General features: G+C 38.7%; 1 protein-coding gene across 2 annotated transcripts in view; it reads right to left on the bottom strand.

Moving 5' to 3' along the window:
- The window catches only part of EVI5 (ecotropic viral integration site 5), a 199,076-nt gene extending 181,906 nt beyond the window's left edge, over positions 1-17,170 (bottom strand). For both annotated transcript variants that reach the window (XM_080800425.1, XM_080800427.1), the window contains exon 1: positions 16,726-17,170. The gene's annotated coding sequence lies outside the window, so the exon portion shown is untranslated. The remainder of the gene's footprint in view (positions 1-16,725) is intronic.
- Positions 17,171-18,397: the final 1,227 nt, after the last annotated feature.

The following is an 18,397-nucleotide window of genomic DNA, read 5'->3' as shown; positions in this document are numbered from 1 at the left end:
AAATGGTTATAATGTTTTTCTGTTACAATATTACAATGTATGGGGTGCCTGGGTGGATCAGTGGGTTAAAGCCTCTGCCTTTGGCTCAGGTCATGATCCCGGGGTCCTGGGATCGGGCCCCGCATTGGGCTCTCTGCTCCATGGGGAGCCTGCTTCCTCCTCTCTCTCTTTGCCTACCTCTCTGCCTACTTGAGATCTATGACTGTCAAATAAATAAATAAAATCTTTAAAAAATATATATTACAATGTCTTTGATCTCTAGCATTTCTTTTTGGTTCTTAGAATTTCTCTAACATTCCTTACCTTTTCTTATATGCTGTCTACTTTATCCATGTAGAGGCTTTAGTATTTATTTTCATCATAGTTATTTTAAATTATTTCTTGGTCTGATAATTCCAATATCCCTGCCATACCTAAGTCTAGATTTGATGCCTGCTCTAGCTCTTCAAACTGTCCTTTTTGTCTTTTAGTATATCTTGTAATTTTTCTTGATAATTGGATGTACTAAGTACAAATAACTGTTATAAATTGGCTTTCATTATGTGGTGGTAAGATGTGGGGGGAAGAGAAAATACATCAAAATTAAAACCTGATCTGACCAAAGAGAAGGACAAATCTATAGTTAGCCAAGCTCTTCCATCTACATCTTATATTATCTACTATACTTCCAGTCTGAAATTGATAATTTCAAGCATCTCAAGTTTCACCGTAAGTTTCATTGGAATCCATAAATTGACAGGGAAACCGGCAGGTAGGTAAATGACAGAATATTGTATTTCTGGGATCATTACTTAAACTACAACCCTGCTTATACAGGATTACAAATCCCAGAGCTCACCAACTTTTAGCACCATGCTTTTTTAGTAGGTTTTCGTATAAGCATTTATAATGCCAAATGGATCCAGGGAAGTCTTTCCTTATTTGCTTCCAAAATAAACAGCAAGGTATCCAACTTAGAAGTACATTCTAAAATGTTTGCTCAAATTTCAAAATAGTCTATATCAATGTAAACACAAAAAATCATTAACTTTTACCTGTATACATTGTTACTTCTCTTCATTCTTCAAAGTTCTGGGAATTCTGAGCCCATGAAATACTTGATATTCAACTGAATAAATGTGTGAAAAGAAAAAAAATTATTTATACTCAACCTTGTTCCAGTAGGATTTGAGGCTGGTACAAATGTAATATACATCGTCAACTTTTTAAGCAGGTTATAAGAAAGTATTGTTCCAGGGGCGCCTGGGTGGCTCAGTCAGTTAAGCATCTGAGTCTTGATTTCGGCTCAGGTCATGATCTGGTCCTCAGATCAAGCCCCATGTAGGGCTCCATGCTCAGTGCAGAGTTTGCTTGGGGTTCTCTCTCCCCTTCCCTCCACGTTGCGTTCTCTATCTCTCTCTAAAATAAATAAAATTAAATCTTTATTTTTTTTAAGATTTTATTTATTTATTTGTCAGAGAGAGAGAGCACAAGCAGGGGGAGCAGCAGACAGAGGGAGAAGCAGGTTCCCTGCTGAGCAATGACCCCCCCCCCCCCCGGTGCTGGACTCAATCCCAAGACCCTAGGATCATGACCTGAGCTGAAGGCAGATGTTTAACCAACTTAGGCACCTAGGCATCCCTAAAATAAAATCTTTAAAAAATAAAAATCAGATGTCATAAAAAAAGTATTGTTCCAATTCTTTAAACATGGGAATAAATATTATAAATAGCAATGTCTTGCACATTTTGAGTATTATCAATAAATATAGGGCACAGATTTTAAAACATAGCCTGTAAATATCCATAAAGAATATCAGACTATGTCCTTCATTATATGTAAGTTAGCAGCTCTTAAAGAGAGATGGAAGAAGGGAAGATATAGAGCACTGGTTTCAACAGGAATCAAAAAATAAGGCAGATATTACAGTGAAAGGGAAAAAAAAAACAGGAAATAAGAGCAACACTGCTGACAAGTCTCCTTCCTTTAAATGTCTACATGACAAATTTCCAAGTTAATTTATTTTCTGTAGGCATATGGTGCATTTCCATCTCTCTCTAATCCCTCCTACCTCTAGAGCTAAATTTCGAAAAAGTGAAATTTGTATACAATGATATACTACTTACTACTGCTGCCACCACCATTATCTACTATATACTTTACTATGTACCAAGCACTGTGAGAAGATTTACATCCATTAGCTTATTCAATCCTCACAATCACCCTACTACACGTTTTACTGATGTTTGTGGAGGTTAAACAACTTGTCCAAGATCCATTAGCTAATAAATGATGGAGCCAGGATACTAACCATTTGGTCCCCAAACAAAAATGTCTTGACGAGTATAAATCACTGATAGGAAGGTGAGCTAAAACTAACTATAGAATATAAAAGGTAATAAACTAGTACCTCTGAACATGTCATGAGCCTAAGGATTTTGACAGAATAGAGCCTACCCACAACCAATATGATTACCAATTTAAGAAGTTAACTAAAATACTGAGATGGAAATTATATTTGAAAATGAAATTGTCCATATAAAACATGAAAATTCCAACCTTCTTTATAAATGCCCTATTACAGACTGTATGTAATCTTTTTTTAATCCATGTTATACTAGTATAAAAAGTATCAAAAATATCAATTAAAACCTCTTCTTTAATTTTTTATATTAACTGGACAGATCTGCATGACAGACCTGGAGAAACATTTGACATTTACCTGACTTTAATACTACAGACAGAAGAAAACCTTCCCATTTTGTAAACTACGGCAATAGTGTCTAAAGGAAAAAGAAGAAAATGAACAGAAAATAGAAGAAATGGAATTTTACCAAGGCTACCAAGTCCAACTAACCTGTTTACCAGACTTAAGTTTTCTTCAAAAAATCTTCTAAATATAAAATGTCAGGTTATTGCTAATGTTTTATATTTAATGTTCCAACTATATGAGTTTATGGTTTAGTAGTTGCAAATCTCTATTTATAGTCACTGTTAAAGGACTTTACTAAAGGGTACCACGTGCACTGCTTTCTAGTTAAATTCCCTTAATTCTACTGTACAGAGACAACTCAGAAATACCTTAAGCTACATATAAAGTTACCACACACACGCACACACACATTCTTCCAACCCATGCAAAACATCTGAGTATTGCTGATATAGATTATGTGACTGGAACATTTCAAGTGAATGAAGTAGTTCCATTGTTACAAACACAAAACCACTCAATTTTAGCATTTTAAATGTTTAAAGTATCCAAAACTGCACTAGATAACAGCATGCAATTATCCTGAGGAATTAGCTTCATTTAGCATTTAAAAACTAAGAACTATACAAGTTTACTTATATTCAAAACTCTAGGGGCACCTGTGTGGCTCAGTGGGTTAAGCCTCTGCCTTCGGCTCAGGTCATGATCTCAGAGTCCTGGGATCGAGCCCCGCACGGCACCGCACCGCACCGGGCTCTCTGCTCAGCAGGGAGCCTGCTTCCCTTCCTCTCTCTCTACCTGCCTCTCTGCTTACTTGTGATCTCTCTCTGTCAAGTAAATTTTAAAAATCTTAAAAAAAAAATTAATGAAGTATTTTTACTGGCCATTTCAACTACTACCCAGTATTAAAATATCTTTTGTTTATAAATTCATATATTACTAGGTTACACTTATTTCTTAAGAAATAGTGCCCCTTTAAACCATCTTGATCAAATAACAAAAATTACCATGAGTTATAGATCTGAATTAAGTTTTGTTCATGCCAAAAAAATGAAGTCTTATTTAATGCGATATGCTTCAGCAAAGAATCCATAAAAGATATTACACAAACCTAGAATCTCTCCTGCTACTATGCCAATCCTAACCATCCATAGAATAAGATAGTATTTTTAAGCACACACAATATATCAAACAACAATCATTAGGTAGATACTATCATTAATCACACTAACATATTAGGAAATGATCTTATAGGTAGTTTTAGTAATCCACCTAGCTATTTTGGTAATTCAAAACTGAATACAAAACTGAAACTAATCTTGCTATCAGATCTTTCTTATATATTTACTGTGCATGGGCATGAGGAATGCAAATAACAGATGTAAAGAACTTGGAGCAGTAGCTGGCATGGGTTTTATGTTCAATATAAATAGCAGCTATTATTTTGTGATTGTGATGTTATTAAAGGAAGACTAAAAAAATGCCAAAAGGACAAATGGAATTTATATGGAAGGTAATATATAAGGAAGATCAGATCTGTAGATCTGATCTACACATTTTCTGGTAAAGAAAGAGACCAAGAGAGGTTAAGTAACAATGAAAATGACAAAGCAAAATGCTTGTTTACTACATCATGCCACATTTTTTTTCCAGTCATCAACTCTTATAATGAAATCATTTATAATACAGAATTGTACTAGATTCTCAGGGCACCTGGGTGGCTCAGTGGGTTAAACCTCTGCCTTCCACTCAGGTCATGATCTCAGGGTCCTGGGACTCAGCTTAGCAGAGAGCCTGCTTCCCCCCATCCCCTGCCTGCCCCTCTGCCTTCTTGTGATATCTCTCTCTCTGTGTCAAATATATAAATAAATACATAAATATAAATATAAATATATAAATGTCAAATATATAAATAAATAAAATCTTTAACAACAACAACAAAAAAGAATTGTACTAGATTGTCAACAAAAATAAGGCTGCTTTTCTTAACAGAAGGGGGAAATTATTATTCTGTAAAATATTTTATTGTACTTCCATACTACTAATGTAATTTCCTCAAAAATACTTTTGTATTAAGACTGGGAGGAGAGGATGCTGTCTAAAATACACTGAGTGGGGCGCCTGGGTGGCTCAGTGGGTTAAAGCTTCTGTCTTCAGCTCAGGTCATGATTTCAGGGTCCTGGAATCGAGCCCCGCATCGGGCTCTCTGCTCAGCAGGGAGCCTGCTTCCTTGTCTCTCTCTGCCTGCCTCTGCCTACTTGTGATCTCTGTCAAATAAATAAATAAAATCTTAAAAAAAAAATATATATATATATATATACTGAGTAAGAGTACTAGCTAACTAAAAATTGGATTCTCAGAGCTGCATCTAAAATTGCTATAGCTGAGGTGCTGAAGTTCATGGGTAAGGAACTTAGTCTGTTCCCTGACCTCAACCTTCCATTGTTACAAACACAAAACTATAAAAAAAAAAAAAAAAGATATATCCGCATACACAATTTTTTCCTGGCAGCAGCAAGAGTATGTACTAAAATACCAGTTTTCCTATGTTTCAATGAAGTCTGAAAAAACCACAAATTCAGAACAAGTACCTCCTAAAATAAATCATATATTACATGAATTTTTTATTTAGAATACACAATATACAAGCACTGTGTCAAGAAGTACATTAAGGGGTGGTTCAGTTGGTTAGTGTCTGACTCTTGATTTCAGCTCAGATCATGGTCTCAGAGTTGTGAGGCTGAGCCCTGTGTGGGCTCCACAATGGGCATGGAATCTGAGATTCTCTCTCTACCCCCTAGTTTGTCCTCCCCCCACCTGCTCACGTACTCTCTCGCTCTCTCTTAAAAAAGTGTGTTAAGCGCTGTCACTCCATACCCAATGTGAAATAAAAATGAATTACCACCATTCTGAAAAATCCTAAAATGGCAATAAGAATCTTCAAAATAATTCTCCAAATGGGTTAAATAATACACAGATCACAGCCAAGTCCTAAAACTTTTGCTTTAATGCTAGTCATGTTAATTAATTTAATTACACTGATATTAATAAAGGAAGAGTGATCAAATTATGAGGGGGGAATATATGTCAATTAAAACTGGATAGAAGAATACATATAAAAATCAGGAAATCCTGGCACAAATATAGTATCAATGAAATAATAATTTTAAAAAGGTCTTCAGCATCTTAGCTAGGTAAAAGTACCAGGCTCTATTTATAAGATACATGTGGCCTCTACAAGTTACTTAAGCGCCTCCAAAGTTATTTAAACTCTTTTTCCTTGTTAGGAACTTGAAAAAAGTTGAAGTGAATGTTATCTCCAATGCTTTCCTGTTGTAATATTCTAGAGTCAACAGAAAATTGATACAAGCTTATGTAAGCAGATTTTTTTAATGCAATAGTTTCAATAACAGAAAAAAATCCCAAAATGTTGCACCTAGAAAACTTAAGGTCTTACTCTCTGAAACTCATATGCTAGGCTACAGAAACAAACAAGTTTTGGGGACAAGCCAAAACAATGAGAGTATATTAGTAGGACTAAATTTACATAGTTACACAATAACCTTAGACTTCCAGAAGATGACAAAGCAGCATGTAGGATTTTTTAAAAATCTGATTAATACTGAATAAAACTAAAATATTATAAACTTAACTACTATGCATAGCCACACCTCTCTAAGTCTCACCTGCCCTAAGCAAGTGGGTCTTCTGCTTCATCAACTCAGAAGACCTCAGGCTCTTTCAATTATCCTGGAATTCAGACAATCTCTCTCTCCCTCCCAGTTTAAGCTCTCAACTTTCAAACATGCTGCTCTGTGATATTTAAAAATCTCACTGGATCTTATTTATCCCTCTAAGTATCCCTGGTCTCACAGCATCCTGCCATCCCTCATAATTAAGCAACTGGAAAGATGTTTAGCTTTTCATTCTTCCCTTTCTCACCTCCTACTTTTTCACTGCAATCTGGCTTCTACCCTACCATTTTACTGAAACCACACTTACCAAAGTCACTCACCAAGAGTCTCTCTGTTTATCTCTCTGGAACATGTGACCCAGTATAATACTCTATCCTTTTATTGTGATTTTTCTGATTAGAAAATACATGTTAATTAAGAATTAAAATATCACAGAAAAAAAACGAAAAGTTTAAATACTCTGTAATCCTATTCTCAAAGACTGCCTGTTAGCAATAGAGTCTATCTTCATCAAGATTTCTTTTCTCAAAAAAAAAAAAATACATATACTAACATATAAGAATGTATGTATTTTTTAACTTAACAAAAATTTAGATCATACTATACATATTTTTGAGAATTTTTTTAATGCACCTTGATCTTCTATCCTTGTTCTTATTTAGTAGCTTGATTAATGGCCTCCTGGAGAGCTCTTCATCATAATACCCAGAACCTACCAATGTTACCTTAAATGGCAAAAGAGGCTTGGTGGATTAAGTTAAGGATTTTGTGATGAGAAGGTTATCCGGATTATCTGGATAGGGCCCATGTGAAGATCCTAAACTGTTGACTTAGAAAATGGAGGAAGAGGCCACAGAATGCAAAGCAGGGAATACAAGGAATGCAATTTTAACAGCTGGAAAAAGCAAGAAAACAGATTCTATCCTTAAAAACAGCCCTGCCAATACCTTGACTTTAGCCCAGTAAAACACTTCAGACTTCTGGCCTCCATCACTGTAAGAGACTAAATTGTTGTTTTAAGCTGCTAAGTCTGTTAATTTAGTACAGCAGCAATAGGAAAATAACATATATATATTACATTAGTTGTATAACATTCTATCATAAAAATTATCATTTTTTTATAACAACCCTTTATTGATGGCTATTTAGGTTGTTTTCAACTTTTTATTATTATATACTAGGTGCCATGAATACCTCTGAAACACATCTTCCACATTTGTTTTTCTCTAGGAGTTAGTCCATAAAGCACACCTATAAGATCAAGAAATGTGAAATTTCATAATGCCTGGCTGGTTCATTCGGTAAAATGTGCAGTTCTTGATCTCGGGGTTGTGAGTTAGAGCTCCAAATTAGGTGTAAAGGTTGCTTAAAAAAGAAAAAGGAAAAAAAAAAAAAAAAAGAAGAAGAAGAAGAAATGTAGGGTACCTAGGTGGCTCACTGAGTTAAGCATCTGACTCTTGATTTCGGCTGAGGCCATAATCTCAGGTCTGTGAAATCAAGCCCTGTATCAGGCGCCACACTAGGCAGGGAGCCTGCTTGATATTCCTTCTCTCCCTCTCCCCCTCACTACCCATTCTGCCTCCCCACCCCCACTGACACCCTCCAACCCCACCGTGCATGGGCACACATGCACTCACTCTCTCAAAAAAAAAAAAAAAAAGTGATATTTTAAATTTTAACAGAGATATATATTTATATAATTAACCTCCAAAAAGGCTATACTTATTTTTTCCTCACAGTAACAACAGTCAAGCCCTTTTCTCCTTCTTCAAAGTCCTCAACTTCTGTTAAATCAGTTTCCTGACTTATAGTTTCTGTTAAATCAGTTTCCTGATTTATATTGTTTGTTAAATCAGCTTCCTGATTTGTATTTCCTTCTGTAGTGGCTACTCCTTCTGTTCTTTTGCAGACTCCTCTTCATCAGCTCATTTCTCTAATGTCAAAGGCTCCCAAAATTCCCATTCCAATCTGGGTCTCTCCTCACTACACACACACCCAGAGCTATCTCATCTACCTCCTTTTACCCCCAATTACTACTTACAAATGAAACAGAATTATTGTCCTCTTTTCCCTCCAAAATCTACTCTTCAACTGTATTTCATCTATTAATGATTGCCACACTGATATTTAGCAGCCTATGACAGATACATGGGGGTCATCTGATTCCTCTCTTATCCTCAGCCCACAGACCATAGCTCTAGAATCCCTAAGATTCTCTCCTACCCTATCAATGTCTTGAAACAGAAGACATTTAATTTTCAACTATATTACTTTATTGTGTGTTTTCCCTATCTTAAGTCCTGTGCTCCACTGTACCAGAATAATCTTTCTGAAGCTCAGTTCTGATTTGTCACTTAAGTAGACCTTTCACAGACTGCTTATTGGATTATAGAATGATAGAACCACTTGTGAAAATTGTACAGCAGTATCTTCTAAAGTTAAATATATATGTGCCCCATGACCCAGTAATTTCACCCCTAGTTATTTATCCAAGAGAAATTAAAATGGATGTCTATAAAGAGACCAGTAATCAAGCATTCATGACACCTTTATTCATAATAGCCAAATGGGAGAATGGATTAACTATGTTATAGTAATACAATGGAGTACACACCAACTAAAAAGAACAAACGACTGGTATGTACAAAAACTGTTAAATCAGCTAAAATCAAACTGTTAAAACAGCTAAATTTCAGAAATATTATGTTGAACAAAAGAAGCCAGACAGAAAAGAATACACATTAATTTATTCTATTTTTACGTGAAGTTCAAGAACAAGGAAAACTAATCTGTGGTAAAAGAAAAAAAAAATAACAGAACAATAGGAACTGACTAAAAGAATCCTGAGGGATTACGGGGGGGGGGGAGGGGGGTCACAAAGGCATATACATTTATCAAAACTCACTGCACTGTATAGGTAAGTTCTATGCATTTCACTATACATAAATTTACCCCAAAAACTTTTAAAGCAAATATTAAGATTCAAAACCTACTTCACTTAGCATTTTCCCTTACTAGTTATAAAAAGCCTCAAGATTTAAGACAAATTAATCACTTAATTACCTTTTTTTTTTTACACCTCACTCAGAAACAATATAGCAACTGTGCCTTCCCATAGTTTGTAAATTTTGTGAGAGCAAGGATTTTATCTATGTAAAATAGATCACCATTATCTTCCCAATAAAAATCATTATGTTTGACACATAGGAGATGCTCAATATGTGTTATCTTTGGTGGTTCTTAATGGCTTATTGTAACTTCTTATAATTGTAATGGCTTATTGTAACTTATTTTGTAACTTCTTTAAAATTCTAGATCACTTACTGATTCATTTTTCCAATCCTGTACATTACACTGAAATGTACTATCATGCTTGACAACCTTTATAAACCTTGCTCATCTGACATTAGAAAAGCAGCTTCTCCACATTTTCAGAAAGGCAGTAGAATCTTTAACTCTATGCTCATCTGTTACATGTATTTCAGATAAACATTCAAAGGCATAAGACTTCTCATGGGCTTACTCCCTAAAATTCATTTTCAATTTACTTAAAGCTCTATCTTCTCACCACCATGTCTTCTAAACTATCCTGATTTCTGGTACACCTGAAGATAATCAATTTTTCTTCTTTCTCTCATGTATCTCATTTAAACATCATATTACACAATTGTTCATTGCAAGTTTGCTTTTATCCAGTATCTACTAATGTTAATCTAATAAACCTACTACCATAATCTATGAGAATGCTGGATTCATTTCTGACATAATAAAAGATCTGCACCAGGCCAAAAAAAGACAGCTATTAATCATTTTTTTTAAGATTCTATTTTTTATTTGACAGACAGAGATCACAAGTAGGCAGAGAGGCAAGCGGAGAGAGAGGAGGAAGCAGGCTCCCCATGGAGCACAGAGCCCGATGTGGGGCTTGATCCCAGGACCCTGGGATCATGACCTGAGCAGAAGGCAGAGGCTTTAACCCACTGAGCCACCCAGGTGCCCCAGCAATTAATCATTTAAACACCAACTCAAAGTTAGACAAAATCTCCAACTTCACTTTTACATCAGTGCTTGCACTTTCCTATGAAAAACAAAAAAGAGCAATGATTGCTAATAAAGCCAGCTCTGTTCCTATCTCTCATCAAGGTCCCTTCCAAGAACACAGGAACCATCAGTTCCTCAAGAGGAGAGTCCTAATCATGAACCCACAAGACAATGAATAACAAAACCAACAATGAAGACCCAGATAATAGCCAGTTTGACCAGCTTCAGGGAACACTTTTCAGAGTACAACTGTGAAGGCTGGATTAGTTCAAAGAACAATTAACAAGCACTAAACCCACATTAACTTCGGCCACTTAAGGGATAAACTGCAAACTGCACAGGCAGGGGAGAGCTTTCTTCAAGTAAAGATACTATTAAAACAAGAGCTGGAAATGGCAACAAATACAACACCAGGCAATCTTAAATAATGAGAAATGGGATGATCCTTTCTGAGCAAACACATATGGGGCCACAGTCAAGAGGTTCTATCTACAAAACATTAATTAACCTCCATGTTTCCAAGAGGAAGGACTAGCAAATCACCAAAATAGATAGTAATAACTGATAATGTTATCTTTTATTTATATTTTAATTTTATATGCAAACAAAAGGAAAATAATTGGTGGAGGAGCAAAAAGGCCACTGGGAATTGTGGGCAATGTTAAGCAGACTTTCGTATTTCACAAAACTTGTCAAAAATTAATTTGAAGAGTAAAATGGGACTGCCAGCTTTTTATGTTGCCAAATAAGGACATTACAGAAAACAAACACCACAAATTTTTTATGAAAAAGGACATTTTAGCACAGAAAAGGATGGACATAATTTAAATGGAACTTAAATGGAAGTTAAATTTAAACTGTATAACTTTAGCCTAAGAGAAAACAAAGAGATTTAAAAGATATAACCCTCCAAGCAGGATACAACAGTGAACAGCAGATGGCAACACATTTTTGGATAAAGAAAAGCAGATGATGGACTTCCAGGTTAAGTTGGCAGATTGAACACATACAACTAATTTTCCTCCCTCCCCAAAACTCTACTAAAACAAGGATAAAGAAAATGTTGTTGTTGTGTTCGTTTTTAGCTCATAAACCACAAGGACAGGAGAATGGAGGAAGAGATGATGGCAATAAAATTTTGGAAGCTGAAAAGATGGAGGAGTGGTAACTGATTTTGTCAAAGACAGCCAAATTATAAACCAGCAGTGCTGGCAACTTAGAACAAGCCCAATTTATACCATACAATCCTCAAAAGGCTCAGGGATGCCAGAACAAAGAGGGGAGAGTAAAGTAAGAAAGGTTCAGGTGAAAGCTGTGAACAGTTAGAAACCTAGACCCCATTTCTCCTCTAAGCTACTAAGCGGCCCTTCCTCAATGTAGCAGCTGATGCGAGATTTATTCTCTCAATAGGATAAACCATACATGATAGAAGACACAGGTATCCCAAGAAAAAGAGGCAAATCATGTGATCTTATATACTAAATGTTGTACAGCTCGTTATTCAGCCCTCCTTCTTGAGTTCTCAGATCATTGGCAACCAAACCTCTATCCTCCAAGCAAAAATTGGAAGAGACTTACAGGGAAATCCCACCAGACCAAAAAGACAGGGACACTGTAATAGCTTCAAACAGTCCACCCAAACCAATGGCTTCAATCTTGGCCACACAAGGGAATCACCTGGACAACTTTAGAAAATACTGATGTTAATCTATGGAGATAGAAATCAGAATAGTGGTTGCCTCTGGGCGGGGAGTGGGGAAGACAAAAACAAAGGGATATAAACAATTTTCTAAGGTTTTCACAATAATCTGTATACTGTGCTGGTAACACAGGTATATACGTGACAAAAATCAAACTGCAATGCAATCTTACCTAATTGTTTAAAAAATATTGCTACCTGGGTCCTAACCTCAGAGATTCTGCTCTGTTTGGTTTAGCAGCGTGTGTGTGTGTGTGTGTGTGTGTGTGTGTGTATGAGAGAGAGAGAGAGAGAGCAAGTGCGCACGCGAGCGCACGAGTACACAACAGAGAATTTTTAAAGCCCCCCCCCATGTGATTCTAATGTGCAACCAAAATTGAGAACCACTGTTCTATGCAGATTCTAGAGTAAAACTGAAAGTCAGTAAGCCCAACCTACAAACTCAGGGCTTCCTATCAACTTTTAGATGCCCACTCTCACTCATAAACAACCAACCAAGGATTATCAAAACTTTGAGGAGGGCCTTTATTGCTGAGGCTACACCAAACAGAAAAAAAGTAACTTGGAGGAAACAAACTATGCAAGGAAAAGAAAGCTTACAGAGGGGCGCCTGGGTGGCTCAGTGGGTTTAAAGCCTCTGCCTTCAGCTCAGGTCATGATCCCAGGGTCCTGGGATCTGAGCCCCGAATTGGGCTCTCTGCTCAGCAGGGAGCCTACTTCCCTTCCTCTCTCTGCCTGCCTCTCTGTCTACTTGTAATCTCTGTCAAATAAATAAGTAAAATCTTTAAAAAAAAAAAAAAAAGAAAGAAAGCTTAAAGAAACTATCTTTAACATTCTCAGACAGATAAGATATGGCATCCATGAAACGAGAAAGAGAAGAAAATGTAATTGGGTAGAGGAGATGAAGCCAAACTTACAGGCCTGCATAAGGAATATATATGGTCAAGTAGCTGATATGCCTCAATCACAAAACCCCAGGAAGGCTCAAGAGTTGGGAGTCTCCAGATGGTATGTGGTCAGTGGGAGAGAGGTATGGGGCTGAAGAACAGGTTAGTAATGTAAAGTCTGCATCAATGTGTATTATACAGACACTGTAGTTTCTCTTCATTTATACCATCTCATAAATTTATTCCCTAGAAACACTGAAGTGGAGAGACTCCAGACTCCAAAGAGTGGATGAGGCTAAGGCTGAAAGCCAAAGAATTAAGCAGAAGCACGTATAGTGAATAGCAGCCCCTACCTACCCACAGCCACATCCTCTGCTCAGCCCTCAGAACAGTGGGAGCCAGTCGATTACCTCCCCGACTCCCACCCCTGCCCAGTTTGATTTAAATGTCCTTTTTGTATGCTGCCAAACCAATTTTCATAATAGCACTTACAGTGGAGGATAAAGGTCTCTTCTTGAATTTCTACTTATCCCTCCTAGACTCTAAACCCCTTAAGGGCAGGAGCTGCATTTTAATCAGCTTTGTATCAGCAAAGGCGCAACATGGAGATTGTCAATATGCTGAACACTCTATAACTCCTTAATTGGTCCTAGACACCACACCAAAAAAAAAAAAAAAGAAAGAAAGAAAGAAGGAATGAACCAACTTGGAAAAGTAGAACATACAAGGTATAATTTGGATTAGGTCCTGAATGAAGATTAAACACATGGATCGACTGCACTTCTACATACTGGCCACAAATATTTTAAAATATCATTTACAATAACACCAAAAAATTTCAAATACCTAAGAATAAATAAAAGATGTCCAAGACTTTTACAGAGAAAACTACAAATTATTGAAATTTTAAAGATTTTATTTATTTGACAGACAGAGATCACAAGTAGGCAGAGAGGCAGGAAGAGAGAGAGGGTGAGCAGAGAGCCCGATGTGGGGCTCGATCCCAGGACCCTGGGATCATGACCTGAGCTGAAGGCAGAGGCTTTAACCCACTGAGCCACCCAGGTGCCCCCAAATTATTGAAATTTTAAAAGGCCTTAAATAAATACAGGTATATGCCATGCTCAGAAACTAGAAAACCCAATATTAAGATACTCTCCAAATTGATATATTTATAGATTCAATTCCAATTTCCAAAATTTGTTGAAATTGACAAGAAAATTCTGAAATTTATACAGAAATGCTAACAGCCAAGAACTGCCCAGTATTAAAAAACAAAGTTGGAGGCCTTATACTATCACATATCAAGGTTTATTATACAGTTACATTAATTAATACAGTGATACTGGTGCAAGGATAACAAATAGACCAATAAAACAGAATAGAGTATCCAGAAACAGAGCCACACTTAAACAGTCATCTGATTTATGAAAGTCCACATTGTGCAGAGGGACAAGTATGGCATTTTCCAAAAATGGTACTGGGTCAAAAAGATATCCACCTGGTTAAAAGTGAATATTGACCCCTTACAATCCATCTGAAATTTACTGTAAATTGTACATCTTAAATGTGGAAAGTAAAACAAAATAAAACTTCTGTAAGAAACATATGAAAATATCTTCATATTCTTAGGCTAGGCAAAATGTCTTAAATAGGCCACAGAAAGCAGTACTCATAAAGAAAAACAGTAAATATATTTCATTAAAATTAAAATTGTTCATCCATCAAAAAAAGGGGCGCCTGGGTGGCTCAGTGGGTTAAAGCCTCTGCCTTCATCTCCGGTCATGGTCTCAGGGTCCTGGGATCAAGTCCTGCATTGGGCTCTCTGCTCCATGGGGAGCCTGCTTCCTCCTCTCTCTCTCTCTCTGCCTGCCTCTCTGCCTACTTGTGATCTCTGCCAAATAAATAAATAAAATATTTTTTAAAAAACCATTAAAAGAGTGAAAAGACAGAGCGGAATAAGATAAATTATGTATAGGGGCGCCTGGGTGGCTCAGTGGGTTAAAGCCTCTGCCTTCGGCTCAGGTCATGATCCCAGGGTCCTGGGATCGAGCCCCACATCGGGCTCTTTGCTCCGCGGGGAGCCTGCTTCCTCCTCTCTTCTCTCTCTGCCTGCCTCTCTGCCTACTTGTGATCTCTCTCTGTGTGTCAAGTAAATAAATAAAATCTTTAAAAAAAAGAAAAGATAAAGTATGTATAGTTTATAGATAGGGGTGTGTGTGTGCATACCTTCCAGAAAGAACTCTTATCCATAAAACTGTAAATAAAAAAATAAGACTCAGACATCTCAAAAAAGAAGATATATAAATGGCCAATAAAAGATAAAACTACAATCATCAGGAAAATGCAAAATAAAACCACACTAATATATTACTGCACCTCTACCAAAATAGCAAAAATGTTTCCAACTGACAAGCAGCAGCAAGAATGTGGAGTAATTGAATTATCATTCCCTGCTAATTAGCTCAACCACTTTCGAAAATGTTCAACAGTATCTAAAACTAAAGTTTTGTCATTCACATATCTCACAAACCAACAATTCCACTCCTAGGTATAAATCCCAACCTAGAAATATTCTGTTTCTTGATCTGTGACGGTTAAAATTCTTTACCTGCACTCTTAGGATTGTGCACTTTTTCTGTATATTATACCTCAATAAGTTTTCTAAGTTTCCTTGACACAAAGTTCTCAGAGACCTTGGGCCAGCACTTTGGAACAGAAAAGGAGCCTCAGGTAAACTCAAGAAAGTTTACTAATAAAATTAAAAACCAAAAAAGAAAGAAAGAAAAGAAAAAAAAAGCTACTAACACGTGTCAGTAATCAGAACAAAGGTAAAAACTACTAACCCACAGTTTTTCTTGAACTTCAAGAAGCACTGGATTTCTTTCATAGAAGAAAGGAGTTTATTGTTCTACACTGTAAACCAAAGAAAAGATTATCTTTGCAAAAAAACGCTTTTCAAAGTCACCTCTAACAGCAATGGATAGGAGAAAAGCAAAGGCACCATTGCAAAAGTTTTGGTTAACTCTTCGGTGAAAGGATGACAACCGACTTGATCTAAGATGCCCCAAAACAGACAGACACAACGAAATCACGGCAATTCTAAAGCAAACACCAACACCACACTCCAATCTACCGGAAATTCTGCGGTTAATTTGAGGCTTGCCCCGCTAGTCATAAGGTGATTCAGTGATGGTTACAAACGCTCTCCAAGTGCATCCTTGGGAGTCATCTAGCACACCTGGCTAGCCCATCACCTGCCTGGAGGCGCTGCCCTGCGCAGAATCCCGGGGGCCAAATCAAGACGCCAACTTTGTAAGTAAGGGGAGCGGGCGGGGGTCTCACTCCATCAGGACACCCAGAGAGAACGGACTTCTGGCCTCGAGGGTGGGGGTGAAAGGTCAGTACCCCCCCCGCCACAGGATTATTGAGGAAGCACCCCCGAAGCCGCCTGGTCTCTCCACCTCCCGGGGACTCTCCTGGAAGACCCGCTGGCGAGTTTCCTCCCCAGAGCCCACGGGAGGAGGGTCCCGGGCCGCCGCGGCCTCAGGGAACTTAGGCCCCGGCGGGGCCGGGCATGCCCGCCCCGCTCGTGCCTCAAGTTTGGTGGCGGCCCCACCCGCCGCGCCCCGGCCCCGTCGTGCGCCCCGCAGAACCCGAGCTCGCAGCTCGTCTGGCCTCCCGGCCCGCCCGGCCTGGCGCGGCGCCCCTCACCTTGGAAACGTTGGATGGACTCTGCCGTAAACATTAACTTCCCATCCAGCCGGCAGCCTCGCCGCCGCGTCTCAGCGCCTCGGCCCCGCTCCGGCTCCGCGGGCCACCTTCCCCGCCCGCTCCGGAGCGCCGCGCTCACTCGAGAGCTCAGAGTCGCCACCGACCCTCACGCACGCCTCCGGGCGCAGCGACTGCTTTAACTACTACCCGACCCCTACCCTGCCCGCCTGCTGGCTCCTACAGGGTCCGACCCGCCGCGTCAGGAAAGCCCAAGGCGCAGGCGCGGCAGGGCCTTAAAGAGACCAGCTGCCTCTACCGCATAATGGGTTCGAGCAGGTTAGGGGCCGGGCGGCCGGTTGAGAAAAGGAGAAGCCGAAGGGATTGGGCCGTGGGGATCGGGGGCGGGGAAATCCCGCTCCCTCCTCCGCCTCTCTTTCAAAGCGCCAGCCCTCGGCCTTACAAATTGCAGACTTCCCCAGTCTCTTGGACCGCCCCTGGCAAGGAAGAGCTGCTCAGGACACACCCCCTCAGGGGCCCGAGAAGACCCCCCAGCTCGGAGCCGCGGGCCTCGAGCTACCGCGTCGCCCACGGCCCTCCCAGGCCGCGCGCACGCGACGCCGACGCGCAGGCTTCCGAAAGGCCTTCCGAGCTCCCCGAGAGGTGACCTAGGTCACTCTCAAAAACAATAATCAAGGTGCAAATAGCGCTTGTGATTGCATATCCCTCTACCTTCAGTCGTCTCGACGCATTGGGTTTGTGCGGAGTCCGACAGGGGGCAGAGCATAGGCACAAACGTATGAAGTCCTGCCGGGCAACCATCCAATACCAACGAAGAAATTCTTAGAAGTACTTAGTTTGGGACAGAAACTATCTACTAATTCCAGTCCAAAACCAAGAAAAACGGGCAAGAAAAATAATGAAGGCAGTATAAATTACTTTCATTATACATTTATAAATTACAAAATGAGAGTAATTATCAGCATACACACAAAAAAATTAACCTCCAAATTGTTTGCCTAGAAATTAGATAGCCCGTGGTTATTTTCTGATATAAATTTGCAGTCTCCGGAAGGGATTCCACTGTAGTAAGCATTTCAGAAAAAGAAAAACTCTCCATTTTTTAAAAACAGGCTTAGGAAATACTAAAATAGAGGAAGTAGAGCCATGCCCTCCACCCAGCTAAAAAACTTTGAAACCTTGAAATTTTATGAGGCAAAATTTTTCATAACTTTTAGGTCAGGCCGTTATTTAAAGTTAACTTCAATCAACAATTTTATTGAAATGGAACACATTTTGTATAAGAAAGTTAAAAGATATCTTGAAAATCTACTTTTCCCTCCTACAGTATATCTATCAGCAAATCCTGTTGATTTTAGCTCTGAAATTTTCCTTGAATCTATTCTCTTGTATCTCCTCCATCACCACCTTAGTCCAAGCTACATGGGTGAGGGTGAAGGAGTGCCTAACCTAGTCTTCTCAATGGCTTACCCATATGTGCCCTAGCTCCCCTCTCATCTCTTCACCACACAGAAAGTATGTGACCTTGTCATTTCCTAGGTAAACCAATTACTAGCTTCCCATTCTCTTAGACAAAACCCCTAACTAGCCAAGCCCTACATGGTCAGGTGCCTTGAGCATCTCTTCTCTCCACCTCTTCTCACTTTGAAAACTA

Source organism: Martes martes (assembly GCF_963455335.1).
Source record: "Martes martes genome assembly, chromosome: 4".
Classification (NCBI taxonomy): domain Eukaryota; kingdom Metazoa; phylum Chordata; class Mammalia; order Carnivora; family Mustelidae; genus Martes; species Martes martes.
This window is presented reverse-complemented; position numbering and strand designations above follow the sequence as displayed.